Here is an 8,102-nt window from a genome sequence, read left to right on the forward strand (position 1 = left end):
TATCCAAAATGACCACGTTATAGTGAGATTGACAATGAAAAGAAAATTGAACCCACTACCCCAATGGCGACAATAGCCATTCCTCTACCTGGACAGGCAATGCCAAGACATCAGGAATTGACAGCTGCTGGCCAAGTGGGGGTGTATCAAGCTATGGGTGTTCGAGATTTGATTAGTATTGTAAATACTCTACCGCTCATGAAATCTAACAGTACCAATTCTGATTTTTGGGATCGCTTGTGGGTGATGGCGAGAGCAAACTGCCTAGCAGTAAAATATCTGTATTCAATTTGTGAACAGGTCTGTCCGTCTACATACACGGGTCAAATTGTCAATCTCACAAAGAATTTGTTGCCACATGAGGAGGTCCTGATTTGGACTCCCCATTAATGCTTCATACTGCGCCGTCAAATATGAACTCTAAATTTGCACAGCTGTTTCGATCATCTCTGCCAGTAATAATTGATTGGGCTTCTTTTGTTGCGTGGGGAACTCAGGCTCAGGATAATCTGGAACAACAGAATAAGGGACTGGTTGCTGCCGTTGGCTTGCCCTCTACCCCAGCATACAAATCCTACCACAGAAGGAGGGCAATTCTGCAAACAGGTGCTCTGAGCGAAATTTCCAAAACCTCAGTTCCTCTTTACAACAGCAACCACAAAAATCACTTCCTTGGCCTCACTTTAAAAACAGCTCTAATGCAGCGAAGCAGGGAACAGAAATGAAGGCTCAGATGAAAAAGCTCATGCAACAAGTTGAAAAGCTGACAAGAGACCTTGAGGGCACAGACTGACGGGTACTGGCCTCTGTTGAAAATGAACACGAAGACCCTCGTACATTTTTATATGCTAACTTTGAGGCCGGGATAGCTACATGTTGGTGGATACGGGGGCTCGCGTGTCAATAACTGATGTTCACTTACCCTTAACAAACAAACAAATCCATCTTCAAGGTACATCTGGTCACAGTCTTTTCACACAGTATTAATTGATTCCCTTGACAATATATCCACTTGAAAAGCCTTTTTGGGTGCAATTCTGGGTTGGAGAAAGCCAGGTCAGCACAGCAGTGGGAAGGGACATATTGGATAAAATTGAAGCAGATATTTTGTTGACAAAGAGTCAATTGATAAGTCCATCTTTACCAGTTCCCATACCAGTATTCAATAAGAATGGGATTCCTATATTAAGTTTAAGTTTTGGCGCTGTTACACAGAGTGGAGAGGAATCCACTGATTCCTCAATAATGCAGAATTTTTCTGAGAAATTTACAAATTTGTGGTCAGTTTCTAAACTTGATGTTGGTCTTTGCAGAATTGAGCCTTTGAATGTTTCAGGGCCACTACATCCACCAGTGTTCCAGTATCCTCTTCAGAGAGAAGCAGAGAGAGCTGCACAGGAAATTGTGAACCAGCTCCAAGAGGCAGGAATTGTTGTAAGGTGCACTTCCCCAACCAACTAACCATGTGAAATGTGAAAAAGCCAGACGGTAGCAATAGATTAACTATAGACACTGCATTGAATGCTGTGACATTAACTCTCTGATGTCTAAGGGGTTTTGGGGGCCTGGAGAAGTTTTGACATGGCCTGACTTTTGTGCTTTTTTCAGTTGCTTCTAAACATATACAGTAGGTAGACAACCAGAATTGGTATTACCGCCGCACGTACCACTGCCACAGGGCCGCGGCGTTAACTGCAAGTCAGTCGCGTGTTAAAATCATTCGCGAAACTACCGCCAGGTGGCGCAAAGGGACGGATTGCGAAATGAATGTAATTGTAAAGTGAGATAAAAGGAGAAAGTAAAACAGCAATAACATTATGATATAATATTGTAACATCTTAAAAAACCATTAAAAAAATTACAGGGAGTTAATTTCAAAACGTAGCATAGTCTTAGGCTACAGTCTACTCATCAAAAATTAAAAGAAAGACATTTACACAAAGGATCTTATGCATGCTATTGTTATTAACCCTCTGGAGTCTAAGGGTATTTCTGGGGCCTGGAGAAGTTTTGTCATGCCCTGACATTTGTGCTTTTTTCATTTTCTCATAAATATCTAAAAGGCTAAAGTCTAATCTCACTGTAATAAGCACAAACTGGGCTATAATAATATGTGAGCAGCATGTATGTACATGATTGTGTTTTTGAGAAAAAAAAATGTTATGCGTGGTTAGTGAAAAACTAAAAATGTTAAATCACTTAAATAAGGCAATAAAACACATACAGAACATTGGTTCCCAGGACTTTTGAGAACTGGAGCTTGTAGCCTAGAATTTTTCTTTCTAAATTATGTGAAAATCAGTCATTAAATATAAGGTCTATATATATATATATATATATATATATATATATATATACACATATATACAGGGATATATATACACACTAAGGGATCAAAAAGGTGATTGTTTTCTTTTTGTTTTATTTTTGGTTTATTTTTGGTTTTAATGTATTATTTGGGTATCGTATAGGAGAGCGGTAAGGGATTTGTCAATAATTTAGCTTTAATTTTTAATTATTCTTGATTTTTCAAACTGCTAACACTTTGCATTTTTAAATTATGCATTTACTGTGTGACCAAACAAGATTTGTAATGAAGATAAAACAAATAAGAATAAATGCTGCACGTCGCACTCAGCATCATTCGTGCCGCACAAATCTTGCACTCTGACATTTTACACACCTGCATTTAAATGCGGCTGCAATTTTTTTTATTTTTTTTTAACTTAAATTATATGAAAGCAAGTAAAGAAGGTCCGCTTTAAAATCACTGAAGTTGTCAATTAATGAAGCTCTTTTTCACATCGTGTGCATTTTGTTGATTATAATGAGAGAACTTGAGTTTAAACGTGAGGACATTTTATTAATCAGTCCATTCTTTAGAGTTTCAATGATTTAGCTAAATCGTGCAGGTTTAATTTATTTGTTTCTTGTTTTAATTAGGCCTAGAGAATGGGAGCGAAATTATACAGTGCCTCGCGTTTTACTAAAATAAAGGAAATAATTCATAAAACATGCAACAATTTCTTAATCAGTGTACAGACAAATATATTTTTCCCCAAGAAGTTATCTGTCAAAATAAAAGGTAACAAATAAAAAAAATGCATGTTGTTTTATTAAAGGAATTTTAAAATATAAATTAAAATATAGGCCTAATATATGAGAATATTGACATTTTGCATATTAATCCATGTAGCCTAGCTCACTAAAATAGGCTACCACTTTTAATGCTCCGATGCAAAGTTAACCACAATTTCTTTTGAATAATATTAACACATAATTCATTTAATATAAATAATACTGCAAACCTATTAAATGTGTCAAAATATGGTTTAATACCATGTAGCTTAGAGAAAATATAAGCACAGGCTCAGGCACAGGCTTGACATTTATCCTGCTTGAAATCGTTCTAAGAAATGTACATAACTTCATAAGTACCAAACTTTCATCTGTGAATATTAAATATTTTAACTACAGTGTTTTTCTTTCATTTTCCCTGACTGCAGCGGTCAAATATAACACATCAGCGAGGCAAAACTGACGTCTATTTGCGAAAATGTGCTTTGATGCGTTTGTTTGATAACTTGTGATTTAAGCGCCAGCCAGCGGTCAAAAGCTGCAAATGCACTTTGCAGATGTGGCAGCGGTGGTAGGGGCGGACTGGCCATCGGGAGCACCGGGACATTTCCCGGTGGCCTGATGGTCATTCTGGCCTGCCGGCTGCCGCTGTGCAGTCGATCAGGCTGACGTGCAATAGGCTGGGATGCAACTGCGAATTAATTGATGGACTTATGAATCTACGAATCAGGCGATCGCGGAGTGAAAATGATACCACCACATGACCCAACATCAGCGAAGCACTGCCTAATTGGCTATATCCAGAGGTATGCTTCATCTTAGAAAACCGTGCAAAAATTGGAGCGTAAAAGCAAAGGAGGAGCAGAGCGGGAACGTATAAATAGGAGAAAAGCCCTGGCCACAGACGCAGCAAGTTGATGCAAAATCCCAGCCATGTTCGCTAGTAAGGGAGCAAGTCGGTCAGAATTACATTTACATTATATTTACTAGGGGTACCCCAGACAGCAACATATTGTTGGCCAAGATCAGGCCCACATCTGGCCCGCGTGAAATCCATGCGGGCCACATGTGGGCCAGATCTGGGCCGAAACTGCTGTCTGGGGTGGGACGGTTCACTGAAAAAAATCGAACTGTTCGGTTCTCCACCACACACGGTTCGGCACGCGCTGGGACCGCTGTTCAACTTAAATCTGACAAAGCATCTGTAATATGGTTTACTATAAATAACACGTAAAACAAACAGGGTTCAATTAATATATTCCTGTTGATGGATGAACATTCTGGCTTCCCAGACATTACAACAACAGCGATGAAAAAAAAAATAAACCTGCGGACAAACCATTCACTCTTGTTCAATACGAATACGAACACTGGATCAGTGCATTATTTTAAATTGACAGTCTTTGTATTAATCGAACAGCAACAACAAATAAATCACTCACTGCTCTTGATTGAACAGCTTTTGTAACTTTAATAAAGAATAATCTTTAATTTATAGTCCAAAATGCAATGCTGTTATACATTTGATTACTTTATTCAATTTATGTACCTAAAAACTGCTATACTTACCTAAAAAACCCTGAAAGTCAGTTTATTTTATTTGTATCTTTACTCTATTGTATTTATTTGTGCTGTTGCTTGTAGTTAGAATATTCTTAGTAATATGATAATAAAATATATATTTTATATATATATATATATATAGTATAGTTTTTCCATAAACATAGCACATACAACGGAACCGAAACAGTGACTCTAAAACCGTGAAACAAACCGAACTGTGAAAAAGTTGAACTGTTCCACCCCATATATTTACGTAATCATTTGGCAGATGGATGCTTTCATCCAAAGCGACTTACAATATATATAAAATCTATTCTAAAAAAAATATTACAAACATATATAATGATAGAAGTTTTAAAAGAGCATCTTAATGACAAACTAGCACACTGTTTTACATATGGGGACACAGAATTTTTTTAGTGCCAAATTTGACCAGAAATTTAGATTTTCCATTTCTAGCCTACAATATGTAGCCTATGTTTATTTATTTATTTTGAAGGTGTAGAAGGAAGCAACAGCACTCCTGCTGTGGAACAAGAGGGGGTGGACAGTTCAGCTTTTGAGTCAGAGCAGGAACCTTCAGGTAAAGTTTAACCTATAAGCAAAACTAAACATGCTGACTATACTCTTAGAACAATATGTGCTTTTATGATTTATAAGATCATCAGTAGTAGGACTGTGATCATGGGGACATACAATTGATGGCTGCACAATTAATACAGATTATTGAAAGTGCTTATTTCATATTGCAGAGAAACTAGATGTGCAGAGTGAGAGAGAGGGGGATTCAGGGAAAGATGATATAGATGGTGTATTCCTAGTGAGTTTTTGAGGGTTTATTTATTTATCCATTCATATTATGCATGGTAATCTACCCGTTACATTAACTAACAGGGTTAGCCTAAAAGTTTAGCAGTCTGGTGGACACATGAATAGGGTGGTGGTGACTGCAGCAACAGAGGTGGCCTGGGGTGGAGTCAAATTCCCGGCCTGATTTACTGTCCCAGTCCGCCACTGGGTTGAAAAGTTGTTTTTGTTGTTTGCATATTTTGCATGGGTAGGTTGTGCAAAAGTTTTTGTTGGGTACATACTGTGCTTGGGTAATATGTAAATAGCATGTATGTACATGATTGTGTTTTTGAGAAAACAACGTTTATGCATGGTTAGTGAAAAACTAAAATTTTGAAGTCACTGAAATTAGGTCATAAAACACATACACAACATTTGTTTACAAGACTGTCAAACCTGGAGCAAATGATGTGAAAATCATCTTGTTTACTCACTCACAGAAAACAATAGATTGATTAAAATTTTCTAAGAAACTTTTTGTTTCAAAAGGGCATCAACTATCATGAATATTTGTGTGATTCACACCTGACAAGACAAAGACCAGCATAATGAGCTGCATAATGAGCCTTTCAGCCAGGTGTGTGACTGAGAGGGAAAAGTTACAATAAAGAATGTGAGGACAAAATAAATGTATGTATTTTTATGTTTGTAGTTTATTTAGAATATATTTAATTATCCCACAAAGGAAAAGTAGATTCACTTGCAAGTGCAGTTAAACAGTTTATTAGGAACAATCAAAGCTGACTTTCAAAGGTGAAAGCTTAGCATCATTACTCCAGTCACACAATCCTTCAGAAATCCTTCTAATATTCTGATTTGCTACTCAAAAAAAAAAAAAAAAAAAAACATTTATTGTTATTATTATTATTATTATTATTATTATTATTATTATTATTATTATTATTATTATTCATGTTGAAAAGAGCTGAAAATATTTTTTTTCAGGTTTTTTGATAAATTGAAAGAACAGCAAGACTGGATGCTGAAAATTTAGCTTTGAACACAGGAATAAATTAAATTGTAAAATATACTAAAATAGAAAGCAGTTATTTTAAATAGTAAAAATATTGAACAATATTACTGCTTTAGCAAACTGGTATTGACTGGTATTGTGTAATGTTGAAATATAATGTTTCACTTGATTATACATTTAGTCAGGAATTACAGTTTGGAAAAAGTCTAACTAGTAAAATGTGTACACGTTATGTGAAACCTAATACAAGTATATAAATAATAATAAAAAAGACATACTCTTGTTCATGATCTCTGCTGGATAAAGCGCTTCATTCTTTTTTTCTGAGGAAATCCAAAACTCAAATCCTGAGGTAATCCTCACCGCATCTTCTTGGGGTGAATTATGTCTTATTCCTCTCAGCGCGAAGCAAACAGTAAAATAAAAAAAAAACTTGAACAGTCTCGCTGCTTTGTTTTCTGTGCTTCACGTGGAACATTTTAATGTCACTAGCGCGTTCAACGCGTGGGCGTGGTTGCATTAGATATAATGAAGGGAGACGTGAAAGAGACGGACATCTCATTGTTTTTATGTGGATTACTTTATCACAGAATTGTTTTTGCTTAGTTTAAAAGTAGACATGTCAAGCTTTCTATACATATATCTCTCATGTCTCTTCGTTGAGTATTCACTGAGTTACAGTTCATTTTAATGATGCGTTTCTAAATGAAGATCACCGCAGACCAAGGCTGCAGACAGCGCACCTTGATGTTTTCTTTATTTTATAAATGCACAAAGTTTTGTTGTTATTATGTGTGGATACAAATAAAAGTAGACCCTTTACAGATTCGATTGATGTATTGCTCTTATCTGTACAATCAAAACTGAAAGTGTAATTTAAGTTCTTTTCAGGGTTATCAGGAGAAAATGCCTCAACACGCGTATATGTGGGGATCGACTCCAGAGGGTTAAAAATAATACCCATTGTTGCCAATCCATCGACTATTCTCAACAACATCTCTCCAAATCATTGCTATTTCAGCGCTGTAGATATAACCAATAGCTTTTGGTCTTGCCCTATCAGACAGGAAGACCAATATTGATTTGCCTCCACATGTAATGGCGTACAGATGACCTGCGTACAGACGACTCCCCCAGGGCTACTGTGATAGACCTTCTTTGTTTCATGGGGTCATCGCTAATGCAATTTCTAAAGTTGTTGACTCGTGCACTCCATCTGTTGTTGTTCAATACTGCAACGACATCCTCCTCCCATCTTATGATAAGATGCAACACTTGAGTGTGCTTACACGGTTATTGAAAGCACTTCAAGAGGTGGGTTTTCTCTTGAACAAACAAAAGGCCCAATTGTTTAGACTGGAAGTCACGTTTTTGGGTCAGAGTATAGGTTGTGAGGGAAAAAGACCTCTTCCAGACCGGGTCATAGCCATAACTCAATTGAATAAGCCAATTACAGTTACTGGTTTAAGATCACTAATGGGGTTATTTAATTGTAATCGAGTGTACATTCCAGATTTTTCCGATTTGGCTTAACCTCTGACAGAAGTGCTTAAAGTGGGCCTTCAAGGTGCTTCCCCTTTTGAGTGGACGGTGGAGATGACTGAGTCTTTTATTCTCCTCAAATCCATGTTAGACTCTT

The sequence above is a fragment of the Cyprinus carpio genome, chromosome B20, assembly GCF_018340385.1.
Source record: "Cyprinus carpio isolate SPL01 chromosome B20, ASM1834038v1, whole genome shotgun sequence".
In the NCBI taxonomy this organism is placed as follows: domain Eukaryota; kingdom Metazoa; phylum Chordata; class Actinopteri; order Cypriniformes; family Cyprinidae; genus Cyprinus; species Cyprinus carpio.